We start from the raw sequence: 16,818 nt of genomic DNA, 5'->3' as shown, positions 1-16,818 counted from the left end.
GCCACCCTTAAGCAGGCTGACAGATACTTTAGAAGTGGCCTTCCAAACAAATGTGTCATGTTGCAATGAGCATACTGAGGTGTTCAACATAACCAGCATTGTTAACATCAATTCATGTGTGTGATGAATGTTAAAGTTGTGTCATCAGATGTTTGTGGGGTGCCAGTCTTGGCGTCCCCGACGGACAGGCACTCAATGGTGCGGCTGATCTCCAGGGCCTCCTCCTCCACATCTGTGAGGACCACTATTTGTTGTGGCCCCCCTCCAGTCCTTACCCTCTTGCGTGCATTTTGTGCTCTCTTCTTCTAGAAATTTTAGTTTGGGGAAATGATTGTGAGGGAAATGTGGATTTAGTTTATAACATCTGCTTGATAATACTTTACAAAATACAAGCCCTGTGCAATTTAGAAATGCTTTTTGCTCACTTGCATATCTAAGTAATTTTAAAATTCAAGACTTTTGTTCTGACAGGCCAGACAGAAGACATCCTCATCACTTTTTCACGGATGCAATTTTCCTATTCAGACTGACCTCTGACAATTGTCTTCCTCTTGTAAAAAATGTAACTGTCATGCCTAAAGAAACTTAATGATGTTGTATCTGATGAAGGAGGAAGCCTCCGAAAGCTTGTGATTTCAAATAAAACTGTTGGGCTATAACCTGGTGTTTTAAGACTTCTTACATTTGTCCACCCCAGTCCATCACCGGCATCTCCACATCACACATATTTAATTCTGCCTGCTTTTCTTGATAAAATATAAATATTCACTGCAAAATTATTCTACCTGTTTATTTTCTCATCAGTCATTGCTTTGCATGGAGGAAAGATTACAGAACGATGAGAAAATCATTATTCCATCTGTTATGTGGTGTAAGTCTGCTTCACAATAGGTGTGCTGTAATTCAGAATTATTTCAGTATGTTATTCCTGATGATCCTTTTTTACTTTACACTTCTGCAAATGGCTTTTCTGAGAATAAAATTGCTCTCTGGTAAACCTACTACAATATATTTTTAGTTCATGAATTGTTAATCTGGATTTATGTTGACATCTATTCTAAAGCTTTCCATCTATAGGTGGCAGTAAGTAACTAATTGAATGTTTTAAAACTTTGACTATTAAATTCTAGTTTCATTTTAATATACATAGATGTTTTGAGCATTTCTCAATGATTGCAATGGTATTGTATTTGTGTTAATTTGCTTTTTTCTGATTTTTTTTTTTGTTTAGCAAGTTTTGTTGGTATGTATTGGACAGCCTAAATTGGTACAGTGCTATTGGTGGTACCGTTAAAATACCTATCTGAATTTATTGGAACACTTTGTAGTCAACTTATGTGCAACTTCTGCTTTAACAAAGTCTTATGGCACAGGTCATTTCAATTCAAAGAAAAATATGCCGTTTAGAATATGTTGAGAAAGCATTCAAGATGTTATGTTACTTAGGAGCAGTTGTTGAATTAAGGACTTAAGTTCACCAACAGCTGAGCACATCTGGAGCTTTACATGACTTTACTCCTCTGTTCACACATCATTAAAAATTTCATTTGTTGTCTTCTCTTGCTTTTACTTCACTGATATGACCAAGACTCTTAAAATTCTTTTCCTTATCCATGTATTTTCTACCAGATTTGTTTTTTGCTAAATACGTTACCATTTTTTATCATTTTAAGAAGAAGCAAGCTGAAAATACAAATTCAAAGTTACTTTTTCACAGACTTATTTACAAATTAAATGGAAAAATTCAGTCCAACTTATTTTCTATTTAATTTACAGCTATAAACATATGCATGCACAAACATACATATACAGGGGGTGATTTTAGGAGGCAATTGTGAGTGCATTGGGGGTGGGGGGCTCCGAAAATCGCGTAAATCCCGTTTGGGTTCGGAAGCTGGCACCAACCTGCTGACTTCCGAATTTCCCAGGGACCTACCTGTGTGCGCGCAGGCGACCCGAAAACGGAAGTCCCACCGGCAATTAAAGCCGGCAAGATGACCGTTAAAGAGCGAAATGTACCAGGCACTTTACCTGTGACAGATGAAGCAATTATAATGATTTTTAACTTACCTGGGCAGCTTGCCCACCGCTTCTGATTCATGCCTGTGTGAAGGGTTGGACCAGGGAAAAAGAAACTAAATAAATTACATAAAACACCATATAAGGAGGTGAAAACACTAAATGAACCTACCTTTTTGAAACCTGCTCCGATGTCCGATGTCTCCAGCGCTGGATGACGTCTCACTCTCCCTCCCCCCCCCCCCCCCCCCCCCCGCCGCCCCTGCCACGTTGCAGCTCCTGATGGCAGCCAGCCTATCAATCAGGCTAGCTGCTGGGTGTGAAACCCGGCGAGGGCATTAACCACTATCAATCAACGTACTATCGCGTCGGAAACAGTAAGTTTGGTTCATGCGGGTTTGCCACGCGCACCTTCACCCCCCCCCCCCCCCCCCCCACTGCCAACCCGCCACCATGGTAAAATTGAGCCCGTAATGTCCCCCTTCCTAATGCTGAGAGAGCAGGTGAGCAGACACCATGATGTGGTGTCTTTCCTACTCTGGTAGGCTGCTTTTGAGCTTGTAGCCAGAAGATGAATCTTGTTCCATATTCCGAAACACTTCCCTCACAGCTGGGATCACAATAAATTTAAAATGGTGAGTAATTGAAACCCATTTTCTACCATTTGATGGCATGATGTGTTCAACACCAATATATTTCAATGCTACCATAATAAACTCGCTGTTAGCAAAACATAATGAAAAGCATTTAAAATATGTTTTAATACAAGTAACACAACTTGCTATCTTGCAAAGTATATTCATGTAACACATTTCAATGATGTAAGCAAGATTGTTCATAATCCTCACCCATGACATCACCAGTGCAACATTTAATTGCTGAACCATCTATCTGTTTGCAATTTAATATTTTAAAGTTAGCTTCACAGTAAACAGGGATTTACAAGTTTTTTTTAAACAAGACAATGCTACAGGAAAGAATACTCTAACTAACACTGGTGTGGTGTTCTGATTTCCTCCCTATTTTCAGCTCACTTGAAGCTGAATATTAGAGAGTCCTTGAGAAAATCCAGCCAATATCTCCCACATAGAATTTATAACTGCTTGCAGACTTTTAAAAGGGAACAAAGAAAAAATATTGGCAAGGTGATGCAGAAAGGGGTAGTGTGTTCCTCTTCTGGGTCAAGGTGCCCCTCCTTGAATGCAGTAATAGGATCATTGCTGGCATAATTATTAAAGCTGCATTCTACATTATTGTATATAAGAACTGCATTAGTTACATTTAATTGTGTCCATATCTCATTTTAAGATATAACTGGTAATTAATAGTCACAAAATCTCTCTGTCTTTCAGAATTTCCAGCAGCACTTTTTCCCCAGAGGAAGTTGTTCCTCTTTCTTTCCTCCCCCCACCCCCCTTACTCTGTTGGTATGTAGTATTGTGATATCATTTCCTTTCTCCCCCAGCCAATTTGGTTGTTGAATGATGAGTGACTGATTAAAATGAGATTCTTTTCTCTTTTTATAAGTGTTACAGCTGCGAAAGTCATTGAGGTGCAGCAATTAATTGTTATCCATGGAATGCTAATATTAAAATTAAAAAATTACTTGTCATCAGTTCAGAGGCCTAATGTGCAGTACTTACCTCATATTGCGTAAATATGTATCTTCCTTAGCTGTTTTCAATTAAGACTTTACTTTTGAACTTAACGTATCATATCCATGCATTTCGTTTAATCCTTTCTAAATAAAGTATGTTGCAATCTGTCCATTGCTTATTGTTAGATTGTCACATGAATAAAAAATTGATGTCTGATGCAAGTTATAACCAAAGTTTGGTAGTTTTCTCTTGTTAGACACTGCGTTCCTTTCTCACATGGCACGTGGAGAATCATGAAAACATAATCTTGCTGGATCTTGCTGGAGAGGGGTATTTTGCGGCGTACGCCGTTAGTTAGACTTTTCCTGCACCCTTCAGCTCAAAAAGCTTTTGTGCCATAACTTGCTGCGAGTGCGATCTTCTAACAGTGTGGTAAAGGCAACGGGGCATCCGGGACCTTAGTGAACGGCGGGACCAACAGTGTATCTCCTCAACCAATGAGATTTAAGGATTGAGAAAGAAACAGGAATGACGGAGGAGGGTGAATTAGAGTCAAATCAGGTACAGAAAGAGAAATAGAGGGAAAGAAAGATTGGATTAAGAGAGAGAGGGGAAAAAAAAGAGACAGAAAGGAAAAGTAAGAAAAAAAACTTTCATTTTAAATTTGATATTTTTAAAATCTTTAACAACAATTTACTACATGTAGGAATGAAATTAAATACTTTAAATTGTTCCCTTTCTGGGCCAGAGAGGTTGATTGGCATTGTACTAGCAATGATCACGTCGGTAAAAGGGTACTTGCACTCTTAATTACCAGACTTAACTTTCTGCGGCAAGTTTAATGGGCAATTAATGTGCAAATTCAGCAAGTTCTTAAAAATAACGGGGAGGCTAAGGGTGAGATGCCATTTGTGCGAAGCAAACGGCGCAGCGGCGTAAATCAACCAGCAAGTTCTGGAGATTTGCAACTCATGGAGTATCTCTTAAACCCCTGAATTTGCTGGCCGATTTGCACATTAATAACGGTGTGCATTGTTAACAAACCATTATTTTTCCAGCAAGATTTGGCCCAATGCCTGTAAATATCAACACCAGTTGGATAGACTTGGATAGTGTTGCCTTCACATCTGTGCTGTAATGTACAGAATTGTCTCCTGTTGTAAACTAACTCCACGTGCACACACCACGAAGGCTATTTTACTCTAACACCGTACCAGGCATTGAAGATTAACTTTGCCATTGTGAAAACTGCTACAGTTTCGTTTTGGATTACATTGCTCCATTTAATTTTTGTCCTACTCATTGCACTTTTCTATTATTGGGTTTTACATGAATTGATGTACAACCCTTGTATTTCTATCCATTTTGTGGCTCTATACATTGGCTGAGGAAATCTTTGATGAGTTCTCTTGTTGACAAGTTCTTGCACCATTAGGCTTGCAGAATAAAGCAGCCTCAATTCATATGAAAATTGTACCTGTAATCATTTTAATTCATTTCTCAGAGATTGAATTGATTCTCTAAGGTGTTGGTGTTGAGGCTTTTGTTCTAATTTGTCACATGAATAAAAAATTGATGTCTGATGCAAGTTATAACCAAAGTTTGGCAGTTTTCTCTTGTCGGACACTGAGTGCCTTTCTCACATGGCACGCGGAAAATCATTAAAACATAATGGGCCGGATCTTGCTGGAGCGGGGTATTTTGCGGTGTACGCCGTTAGTTAGACTTTTCCTGAAAATTGTACATTCTAAATTCCTGATAACAAGTTTTCTGACATTATCATTTAATTTTTTTTTCAGTCATTCTTCCTCTCATTAAATCTACTCTTCCCCTTTGCAGTCTTTCTGCATATGTATAGAACTATTGAACTAAAGGAAGCAAAATTGAAAGAAATGGTTGAAATACTTATGAGAAGTGGGACACTAACATAATAAAGGCAGGCAAAATTAATATAAATTAAGATGTTTTGTTAGAGTTAGGGTATTTTTGTTTTAACAGTCCAATTTTTTTGTTCACCTATTATTATTGTTGTCTTTTTGTCTATATTTTCTGATTTCCATGCAATGGTGTGAAAATTGGGCCTAGATCTGCAGCTCCCATGGCAGCCACTCCAACTAAAAAATGTAATCAATTCTCTCCAGGATCGAGAACCTTACTCTAATAAAGGTTTGGGGTCTTTAAAAGGGCTGGCCTGACTGCTGCTGAGACCTTTTCAAAGGCATAAAGAGACAAATTTCCCAGGAAAGCTCAGGAACTAACCTCAACACACCTGAGGAGGTATGCCCCCCCCCCCCCCCCACCAACCATTATTTAACGGTCCAGTCCAAATGGGGTGGAATCCCAGTGAAGCTGGGATCCAACCCTTATTGGCCCCATGGAAGATTGGTCAAAAAAGTAATGGCCCATGGGATCCAAGGGAATGTGACAAATTGTATCCAAAATTGGCTCAGTGGCAATGTAGAGGGCATGATTAAGAAATTTGTAGATGACACAAAGATAGGCCGTGTGGTTGATAGTGAGGAAGAAAGCTGTAGACTGCAGGAAGATATCAATGGACTGGTCAGTTGGGCAGTAAAGTGGCAAATGGAGTTCAATCCAGAGAAGTGAGGTAATACATTTGGGGAGAGCAAACAAGGCAAGGGAATACACAATAAATGGGAGGATACTGAGAGGTGTAGAGGAAGTGGGGGACCTTGGAGAGCATGTCCACAGATCCTTGAAGGTAGCAGGACAGGTAGATAAGGTGGTTATGAATGCATATAGAATGCTTTCCTTTATTAGCCGAGGCACAGAATATGAAAGCAGGGATGTTATGCTGGAACTGTATAAAATACTGGTTAGGCCACAGCTTGAGTACTGCACACAGTTCTGGTCACCACTTTGCAGGAAGGATGTAATTGCATTAGAGAGGGTGCAGAGGAGATTTACGAGGATGTTGCCAGGACTGGAGAATTTTATTTATGATGACAGATTAGAAAGGCTGGGGTTGTTTTCCTTGGAACAGAGGAGGCTGAGGGGTGATTTGATCGAGGAGTACAAAATTATGAGGGGCCTAGATAGAGAGGATAGGAAGGACCTATTTCCCTTAGCTGAGGGGTCAATAACCAGGGGGCATAGATTTAAAGTGATTGGTAAAAGCATTAGAGCGGAAATTAGGAAAAATGTTTTAACCCAGAGGGTGGTGGGGGTCAGGAATTCACTACCTGAGAGGCAGAAACCTTCAACTTATTTTTAAAAATATCTGGATATGCACCTGAAGAGCCGTAACCAAATACGAGAAAGTGGGATTAGGCTGGTTGGCTCGTTTCTCAGCCGAGGTGGACATAATGGGCCGAATGGCCTCCTTCTGTGCCGTAAATTTTCTATGATTCTATATTCTGGGCTTCCCCTCACCAGGTGTAAATGCAACTTAGGCCCTTTCCAGCCCCAGGAATTTCAGGGCCAATGTCTCTTTGGATTCAAAGCCCCACCTCCTTTTGAGTTCCTAATTGCCAAATGATGGTATACAAATTAAAATATTTCATCATATTGATGGAACAAGACATATTCTGGTTTACTGTGGCTCTCTCAGGATGAATCACCTGAATTGTATTGGAAAATAAAGTAAAACAGGTTAACGGTGTGTGTGTGGTATCTTTGAGGATTAAAAAGGCTTATCATTTAAATCCAGTCTAATCTATATTGGATTTTAGTTCTCATTTTGTGCCTTGTCCTACTTAAACCATACTGATTTTAATACAGGTAATTCCGTGTTTGCGGCTTTGTGGCCTAGAAATAGAATGATTTGCTTTTTTGGCACTCTGCAGAGTTGGACGAGTAGCCCATGCCATTTCTTAAGTATTCAATAAAGTATTGTTCTCTGGCCTCTTTGGAAACCTGCCCTCTTGTGCTGTGTCTCCGGAGCTGTCGAATTGAATGATACAAATAGCACCTTGTGATAAAAGGATGCTTGCCAACTTAATAGGGGTGACTTTAATCTTGCCTACTCACCGAAAACCGGATGGGTGGGCAGTTAAAATCTCCCGATAGACTGACTCACCAACTCTTCTGAGCAGGCGGCAAGGTCACCTGCTGAAAACTGGCAGGGATCCTCTTTAAATATGCAGGTCAGGCTCTGATTACATCATCAGGACCCGAACTGCTATTTTAACCAGTGGGCTGAGTGGAGAAGTTGTCGTTGTGGCTTTCCCGCCAAGTGAAGCCAGCAGAAAGAGGAGTCGGGGCCAGAATAGGGCCAAAGAGATAAATTTTAAAAGAAACATTTTTTCTTGTGAGGAGTAGGTGTGCTCCTCTGCACCCCACACAGGAAGTTTACATCTTCCTTGTTCCCACTTCAACTCCCCAACACCCCCCCCCCCCCCACCCTGTTCACAAGGCCTTCCCGAAACTCAATCCTTGAGACTTACCTGAGTGTTGGGGACCATACCTTCAGTCCCGACTGGTGGCATCCTGCCGCCCGACATTCTGCTCCCGCTCACCGGTTTTGGGCAGGCAACTCACCAGGGTCATGCAGATGAGGCAAGGGAGTAAAATCACCCAGCCTTATGCTGGGGAGATCGGGGGGGTGGGTTTGCTGCTGGCCTCAGCCCCCCGCCTGCCTGATTCCCACCCTGTTAAAATCAGGGCTATTGAAACACCTAAGTCACAGTAGATGCTTGGCTCTGTTCTTTCTGTTCCTTGTTTTCATCATCAACCTGATGGATATTATCAAAAGTATTGGTCTTTTTGCTGACTATTCACCCTCTGCAGAGTAGCCACCTCCCTATCCGAAAGACGAATAATTATTGAATCAGTTTTACTCAATGCTGCCATCTTCCACAATAAAGAGCTAAGTCTAAGGTAATTACACTTTCATTAATTCTTACTTAACTGTGTCAGTCCTATACCTTGCATTGTTTCATTTAAGACTATCATTATGGATAGAGTATTAGAGATGAAGTTCCCCTTAGAGCAGAGAAGATTAAGAGGAGATTTGATAGCGGTGTTCAAAATCATGAATGGTTTTGATAGATGAATAAGGAAAAACCATTTCCAGTGGCAGAAGGGTTGGTAACCAGAGAACACAGACTTAAGGTGATTGACAAAAGAGCCAGAGGCGACATGAGGAAACATTTTTTTACGCAGGGAGTTATGATCTGGAATGCGCTGCCTGAAAGGGTGTTGAAAATAGATTCAATAGTAACTTTGAAAAGGGAATTGGAAGGGAAAAATTTACAAGGCTATGGGGAAAGAACAGGGGAGTGGGACTAATTGGATAGCCCTTTCAAAGAGCCAGCACAGGCATGATAGGCCAAATAGCCTCCTTCTGTGCTGTACAATACTATGATATTATGATACATTACAGCATGAACACAGTTTATTAAAAGTGAGAATTTAAGCTCAGCAGAATCTATACTTAGTATCAAAAAATTCTGATAATAGCCACCATGACAATTTTGCATCTGCTCCATGCATAGCCTTAAAAAAAACTTTTCCCTCTTAAATTTCCCTGATTCACGCAACTTAATCCAGTGGAAATAGCTAGATAGGCTCATTCCAAGCCTCCTCACTATTAAAGCCAAGGTGTCTATGCTCCTGATCCTGATTGGACTCTGTTTCCTGAACTCCCACTGGTCTCCAACCTGAGTGCTGGAACATGCCAACTCACTACCATAGTTCCCGATTGACGAGGACTATAGCTCCCAGAATCCACGCTGCCACTTCAACATGAGATCCCCTGAGTTAGCACAGGCTATGGAATTTAGTGAGGAACAAGAGCAGGAGGCAAATATCCATTCAAGACTTCAAACCACCAGGGCTGTGGGAAGTATCAGAAACCACTGTCCAGAGCGCAAGCAACCTGTGAGCAATGTCATGGGACATTTACTAATGCATATGTGTAAAATTAATTTGACATTTCCACTGAATCTTTAACATAAGCTTGTACGTCTATAAATGAGGCAAATTTATATATATTATATATATATATAAATTACTCATAATTGTGAAAAATGGCTATTTATAAAATAAATAATACATTGCAAATGTTGTTGAATCTTGTATGGAGAAACCAAACAGTCTGCTGGATTTCATAAGATTTTGTGCAACTTTTACAGCATTTCCATTTATGGGATTCATTCCATAATAGGATTTCTGCCGAGGATTGCAAGAACACAAGCTAAGTATTGCTTCAGTTTGTTATGTACTCCCTAATCCACAAGTTAATTAGCAAGGATATTTTTTATAAAATTATCTACACATGAAAATTTAGGTATTTGTCTTTACCTCATCTATAGCCTTCCCATCAGAGCAGAACATCCTTGTTTGTGGTTTATCTCGTTTCTTTGGTGAGAACTTGTCTATTGTTGCAGTTTAACTCATGATAACTGTCTCCTTAGAGGGCGAGCTGTACCATAACAAACTGGTGTTCCCAGCCAATTGTAATGTAACTATTGGACTGTTACATGCTGGAGTCTAATTTGCGAGATATCACAGTGGCAGCTGGGGCAGGTCATATTTTTACGATGAAACAAAAGTTTTAAAAAAAATTCTGAGGACCTTTAGCATAATTTGGACTTTGTTCTCATTTGAGAAAATAAAAATGGACCGTATTATTTTTTATTATCATATAGAATGAGTTCACTTCCAAATTATGGGATATAAATGTTAATTTGACCTAAATACATGTAATTAATATTCAAAGCGAAAAGCTTTTAACACTTTCAATATCGCATTTTTCTAATGTTATTTTAAACTTTTTGGGGGATTATATTTTGTGCTTTTAATCAAGCTAAGGGATATCAGTAATGTGGGATTTGTATCTTAAAAAATGCTTAACTTGATAGATAACTTGATACCTATCATGTTATCCCTAGGGTAAGGCACAGAGCAGACCAGATTAAGGGTAAAGTTCAGGTTGCTCTGAACCCATAATGTACCTTGATTCCAGCCTCTGAAGATCATCTCCCACCATACCATTGTGACATTCTCTTTTCTTGTACTAACCATCCTTGTAAACTAGTGGAATGAAAGTTCAGGTTAATGCTGAAGTATGTGTCTTTTTGTACCGTGAGCTCAAGCATGTTATGAACTAGCTTTAAATCTGTCCAAATATAGGACAATCATAATCAGGACCAAGAAGAAACTGTCATTCCTTCAGTCTAGACTGAATTTAAACCTTTGTGTACTGAATAGTGGTAGGGCCTGAGATCATTTTTGTGATCTTCCACGCACTGAATTTACATTTAGTATTTGCTGACTAGCTATCCTTGTTGGAATACAATAGCAATAATGGTGGTTAAAGTAAAATTCAAGTAAATTATTGTAAAAGCAAATTCACATGAATAAATCTGCATATTTCATACAGCACAGTATAATTTTGACGTGACTTGTTGATACTGGCATGTTATTTTTGGTGATATTTTTAGTCCTGTATATCTCACCCTGTTCACTTGTGGAAGTAAAGTTAGTAGTATTCAGCCAATCTGCAGCTTGATGTGGTTTCTGTGTTCTCAAGTTATTCCAGATCTGACAATTTTTGTACAGTCAAACTGTTGTTGGGGCTTCACTTCACTGTCTGGAGATGGAACATTTCGGAATCCTTGTTGTCCTTGACTGGGGCAGCTCTGTGTCATGGGTTTAGATTATCTTGAAACATAGCCTGGATCTATATTAGTCTGAGATATGTTGGTATAGGATTTTGTGATTTAATTCCTGAATATTTATCTGTAGTTTTTAAATAATTATCTCATATATTCAATCAGTTCACCAGTTCATGGAGAACAGCAAAGTGCTAATAACACACAAATTATATGTTGCTGATTTTTAAATTGTTTAACTTTATATTAACTCTTAGACTCCTGGAACTTCAGGGAAGCTCCTGAATCACTTGGGTGACAGGTTTTGTTTATTTCCTGACGACACTGAGGAAACCACTAAAATTATAGGAATAAAGCCACTAAAACATCAGGAATATATTTACTGTAATGTTAAGCCTAAGCTAAATTAAACACCAAAAATATATTAATAGAAATAAATTTAAACAGTGTGTCTGTACTTGCTTCTGTTCATTTTCTCCTTTCTATTTTCTCTCTTTTTAAATTTATTTTATTTCCTTCTATTTCTAGTTAATATACTCCATTCTAGCTTTCCCCCCTAACTTTAAAGTAAATCACTTATCTTTCCTCCCACCCCTACCCCCTTTCAATGTTTATTTTTGAAGCAGGGATCAGTGATTTTTGATGAAATTGGTTTTCATTGACTGAAAACAGGCTTTAATGGCCATTTGTTTCAGCTGATCAAAAGCTTAGATTCTTAAGGTTGACTTGGTTTCATCGCATAGGCAACCAGGTCACTCGTTGATGTGAAAATCATGTCCTAAACAGGAAGTGTTGCTGCAGATGAATACACAGCCTAACTTGGATGGGTCAGCTCATATGCAGTGCTTGAAGTGTTAAAGGTAAGGGCAACTCAAGGAGAAGGTACTTTAGTGTAGTGGTTATGTTACTGGACTAATAACCCTCAGAACGTCAGTTCAAGCCCACTGACTCCCACAGCTATCTTGATTACACTTTCTCCCATCCCGCTTCCTGTATGGACTCTATTCCCTTCTCCCAGTTTCTCCGTCTCCATCGCATCTGTTCTGATGATGCCACCTTCCACTCTGGTACTTCCGATATGTCTTCCTTTTTCCTCAACCGAGGATTCCTCTACACTGTAGTTGACAGGGCCCTCGACTGTGTCCGTCCTTTTTCCCACACTTCTGCCCTCACCCCTTCCCTTCCCTCCCACAACCATGATAGGGTCCTCCTTGTCCTCACCTTCCTCCATATTCAACGTATCATCCTTCGCCATTTCCGCCACCTCCAGCGTGATCCCACCACCAAATACATCTTCCCCTCCACGACACCCTGGTCCACTCTTCCATCACCCCCAACATCCGCTCTCCTCCCCATGGCACCTTTCCGTGCGAGCACAAGGAGATGCAACACCTGCCGCTTCACCTCCTCCCTTCTCACCGTCCAGGGCCCCAAACACTCCTTCCAGGTGAAACAGTGGTTTACTTGTACTTCTTTCAATTTACTATACTGTATTCGCTGCTCACAATGCGGTCTCCTCTACATTGGGGAGACCAAATGCAAATTGGATGATCGCTTTGCTGAACACCTCCGCTCTGTCCGCAAGCGTGATCCTGACCTGCCGGTCGCTTGCCATTTTATTTCCCCGTTCCACTCCCACTCTGACCTCTGTCCTCGGACTCTTACACTGTTCCAATGAAGCTCAACGTAAGCTCGAGGAACAGCACCTCATCTTTCGATTAGGCACTTTACAACCTTCCGAACTCAACATTGATTTCAATAACTTCAGATCATAACCACTATTCCCATTTTTCGGAAAGCAAGTGCTGGTAATGGTCCTGCTGATGTCATTTACAGCTAATCTAGGCCGATCTTCTGTCTCTTTACCTGTCCCATTACCACCCTCCTTGCCTTGCACCATCATCCCTTTAGTCATTTAATCACTTGTGCCCTCTAACCTATCACAGACTTTCCCTTTTGTTCTTTCCTCCCCTCCCCTCCACCACACCCCACCCCTTTCCCTGGCTCTGTACTTGCTTAAAAACTTTAACTCTTTAATATCTTCCAGTTCTTTGACCTGAAACGTTAACTCTGTTTCTTTCTCCAGAGATGCTGCCTCACTTGCTGAGCTTTTCCAGCATTTTCTGTTTTTATGCCAGTTCAAATCTCGCCATAGCTACTTGAGAATTTGAATTCAATTTTTTGGAAATTGCTAGAATCAGTGAAAGGGTGACCATGAAGCTATTGGATTATCGTTAATAACCCAACTGGTTCACTAATGTCCTTTAGGGAAGGAAACTTGCTGTCCTTACCTGGTCTGGACTAAATGTGACTCCAGCCCCACACCAATGTGGTTGGCAATTGCCCAATGAAGTGACCTAGCAAGCCACTCAGCTGTATCCAACTGCTACAATGAGTGCAGCAGTTCAAGAAGGCAACCCACCACCACCTTTTCAGGGCATCTAGGGATGAGCAATAAATCAATTGTTCACCAGAGGGAATACTTTCCCTGTATCTACCCTATTGAATTCCTTTAGCATTTTAAAGAGCTTGATTAGATCCCCCTTCATCCTTCTAAATTCAAGGGAATAAGTTTATATAACCTGTCTTCATTTAACCCTATAAGCCCTGGTATCATTCTGGTGAATCTGTGCTACACCCCCTCCAAGACTCCATATCTTTCCAGATGTTCAGTGCCCAAAATTGAATTCAATCTGTCATTGGTTTTGCCAACTCACTTAGTTTGTCTATGTCCCTTTGTAACTTCCTGCTCCCATCTACATAACTTACTATGTCTCCTAACTTAAACTCAGACTGAGAACTCAGATATCAACTCTATTCCTTCATCCAAGCTGTTCCAGTACAGCTACAACACTGGCATCTACCCGACAATGTGCAAAATTGCCCAGGTATGTCCTGTCCACGAAGAGCAGGACAAATCCAATCCGGCCAATTACCGCCCCATCAGTCTACTCTCAATCATCAGCAAAGTGCTCAGTTTGGGTTCCGCCAGGACCCCTCGGCTCCAGACTTCATTACAGCCTTGGTCCAAACATGGACAAAAGAGCTGAATTCCAGAGGTGAGGTGAGAGTGACTGCCCTTGACATCAAGGCAGCATTTGACCGAGTGTGGCACCAAGGAGCCCTAGTAAAATTGAAGTCAATGGGAATCAGGGGGAAAACTCTCCAGTGGCTGGAGTCATACCTAGCACAAAGGAAGATGGTAGTGGTTGTTGGAGGCCAATCATCTCAGCCCCAGGGCATTGCTGCAGGGGTTCCACAGGGCAGTGTCCTAGGCCCAACCATCTTCAGCTGCTTCATCAATGACCTTCCCTCCATCATAAGGTCAGAAATGGGGATGTTTGCTGATGATTGCACAGTGTTCAGTTCCATTCGCAACCTCTCAAATAATGAAGCAGTCCGAGCCCGCATGCAGCAAGACCTGGACAACATCCAGGCTTGGGATCATAAGTGGCAAGTAACATTCGAACCAGACAAGTGCCAGGCAATGACCATCACAACAAGAGAGTCTAACTACCTCCCCTTGACATTCAACGGCATTACCATCGCCGAATCCCCCACCATCAACATCCTGGGGGTCACCATTGACCAGAAACTTAACTGGACCAGGCATATACATACTGTGGCTACAAGAGCAGGTCAGAGGCTGGGTATTCTGCGGTGAGTGACTCACCTCCTGACTCCCCGCCATCTACAAGGCACAAGTCAGGAGTGTGATGGAATACTCTCCACTTGCCTGGATGAGTGCAGCTCCAACAACACTCAAGAAGCTCGACACCATCCAGGACAAAGCAGCCCGCTTGATTGGCACCCCATCCACCACCCTAAACATTCACTCCCTTCACCATCAGCGCACTGTGGCTGCAGTGTGTACTATCCATAGGATGCACTGCAGCAACTCGCCAAGGCTTCTTCGACAGCACCTCCCAAACCCGCGACCTCTACCACCTAGAAGGACAAGAGCAGCAGGCACATGGGAACAACACCACCTGCACGTTCCCCTCCAAGACACACACCATCCCGACTTGGAAGTATATCGCCGTTCCTTCATTGTCGCTGGGTCAAAATCCTAGAGTTCCCTTCCTAACAGCACTGTGGGAGAACCTTCACCACACGGACTGCAGCGGTTCGAGAAGGCGGCTCAACACCACCTTCTCAAGGCCAATTAGGGATGGGCAATAAATGCCGGCTTGCCAGCGACACCCACATCCCATGAACGAATAAAAAGAAAAGAAAAGCTGAGGCCCCAGTACAGATCCCTAGGAACACCACTTGTCACATCCTGCCAATCAGAGAACATTCCCTTTAACTCAACTCTCTATTTCCTACCTCCCAACCAATTACCAACTTAATGGGGGCAAGGTAGTATTCTCACTCAGTTTGTACTAAATATTAATGACTTTTGGGGTGGGGGGTGGAGATTACTATCAGCCTACAAAGAGATTGTACACATTGATCGCAATAGATCCACTGCAACAAAGATCCTTCTACATGAAAAAGGCTTGTATGTGATAAATTGATGTGAACCTGTTCAATTTAGCCTATTAGCAAGGTGAGAATGCTATTGTGTTCATAGCTACAGTGAAAAGATTTAATTACTACAGCAGCATAGAGTACCAAATGAACCACAACTTGCACGTACTAGGTGTATTAAACATTTCAATGTTCAAAGCATTTGCTCTGCATTTTATAGGTGGTTTTTTGGTTGTAGTTCATATTTGAGGAAAAGGAGCATCTTTACCAGTATTATACTCCACTCCAAGTGTAATTTGCCATGACCTCCTTGTGACTTGGATGCATTAACGCTAAAATGAATATTTTGCCCTGGTAAATATAGATGTGAAGGTACAGTTTCACTGTAGCTTTGTGGCATGCATGGAATGTAGCAATTTTTATGGCTGCAGTGTATACTTGATGGGCTAATCTAATTGTTACTGGCAGTATTAACTTCACATTTTGCTTAACTTATTTTTTTAAGTGTTTGTTTCAAGATGTAAAATCTGGAAAACCTTGAAGTGTCACCAGATACTGAGGGTGAAAAAAATGCAGTAAAACTGAAAACTGGGAGGCAGGTTTTTTTTCGAGGTGGGGGTGGTGCTGAGGAAGGAAGGAGATTAAGCATGATTTTCTTATCCATATATTGGAATCTGCTAATGCTCAGAATCCATTTATTGTCTGTTGGGCCTTGGATGAATGGAAATTATCATTTTTAGATCATGTACATTCTATTTATGAATAAAGCAGTGACTTCAACCATTAATCAAACTTCAAAAAAAATATGTTGAGTATCATGATGGTTCAGACTGAAAATATGATGCCAAGTGTGGAACTGAGCCATAGAAACCAAGAAGAGCCCCGGGTTTTATCGCAGGCCCATGCTAAGTTAATTGATCTTGGCTGGAACAGCAATGGTGGGGGAGGGGGGGGGAAATCTGCGAATGACTTCCACCCCCTTAGGCTAGAAAAATGAAAAATTGGCCAGGGTTTCCTCTCCTAGTCATAATTCAGTGACTGCTCTTGGAAAGTGCCTGTAAGTGGATGCTGGATGAGAACAGAATGGACTAGACTTATGACACTCTCCCCTGTAGTCAAGAAGCCTGCCGACAGCCACTGAGCGGGTGCAG

The sequence above is a fragment of the Heptranchias perlo genome, chromosome 13 (genome assembly GCF_035084215.1).
Source record: "Heptranchias perlo isolate sHepPer1 chromosome 13, sHepPer1.hap1, whole genome shotgun sequence".
Lineage (NCBI taxonomy): Eukaryota > Metazoa > Chordata > Chondrichthyes > Hexanchiformes > Hexanchidae > Heptranchias > Heptranchias perlo.
Note: the sequence above shows the minus strand (reverse complement) of the source record.